The sequence below is a fragment of the Hemiscyllium ocellatum genome, unplaced genomic scaffold (genome assembly GCF_020745735.1).
Source record: "Hemiscyllium ocellatum isolate sHemOce1 unplaced genomic scaffold, sHemOce1.pat.X.cur. scaffold_124_pat_ctg1, whole genome shotgun sequence".
NCBI lineage: Eukaryota > Metazoa > Chordata > Chondrichthyes > Orectolobiformes > Hemiscylliidae > Hemiscyllium > Hemiscyllium ocellatum.
Window position 1 is genome coordinate 2,132,281 of NW_026867720.1, and position 1,082 is coordinate 2,133,362.

Genomic DNA, 1,082 nt, shown 5'->3' on the forward strand with positions numbered 1-1,082 from the left:
TGACTTTCCGATGCTCCCCCTCTTACTTAGAGTCACAACTCCCTGCTAAAATAATTGAAATCCTCCTGGGTAACACAAGGAAATCTCCTCCCTGGGATACTGGTGCCCCTCTGATTCAAGTGCAAACCCTCCCTTTGTACAGGTCATCTCTACCCCAGAAGAGACTCTAATGATACAAGACTGAAAATCCTGCCCGCTACACCAGCTCCTCAAGCCACACATCCATCTGGCCTCTCTTTCTATTTCTATCGTAACTGACATGTGGCAATGGGAATAATCTGGAGATTTTAATGTCAATATCCTGCTTTTTTAAATTCTCACCTAACTCCCTGTACTCGTTTCTCAGGACCCGATCCCTTTGTTTACCCCGTCATGTGGATTGACATGTACAATGACCTCTTGCTGTTCTCCCTCCCCTTCAGAATGTTCAGTAACCACTCAGAGACATCCTTGACCTGGCACCCAGGAGACAGCACGTCATCCTGGGGTCCCTTCTGCAGCCACACAATCTCCTGCCTGTCCCCCACACACCTGAGTCTCCCATCAGTGTTGCGATCATTAGAGAGGATCTGGCAAACATATACTGGGAGGACTATCTACAGTTGGGTCCATATTAGGAAAGTGGAATATTTTAAAGTGATGCAGTGAGAATGCAGGGCCAGTGTGCTCCTTGAAAAATGAATAGTGAAGGCATCAAGTCCAACAAATACTGATCAAGTGATATCGTGAGTTTGATAAAGAAAATACAGTGTAATAAAATCAGGTGAAGCCCTTCACAAGTATAGAGAGTGCGAGTGGCTTTGCGGAAAATGAGGGACAAACAATTGTCATGAAATATATTTGGTAGATACGATTGCGGAAAAACCACAGGTATTTTATGAGCATCGTGAGAGTAAGTGGATTCCCAGCGAAAGAGGGAGACCTGTGAGAAACCAAAGGGACAATCTGCGCATGGAGCCAGAGGAAGTAGGTGACGTCTTCAAATGAATACTTCCCATTGGTATTCACACAGGAGAAAGGCATTGTGGTCGGGGATTTCAGTAGGGATTGTAAGTTTCCAGAACATGTTAAGATCAATAAGA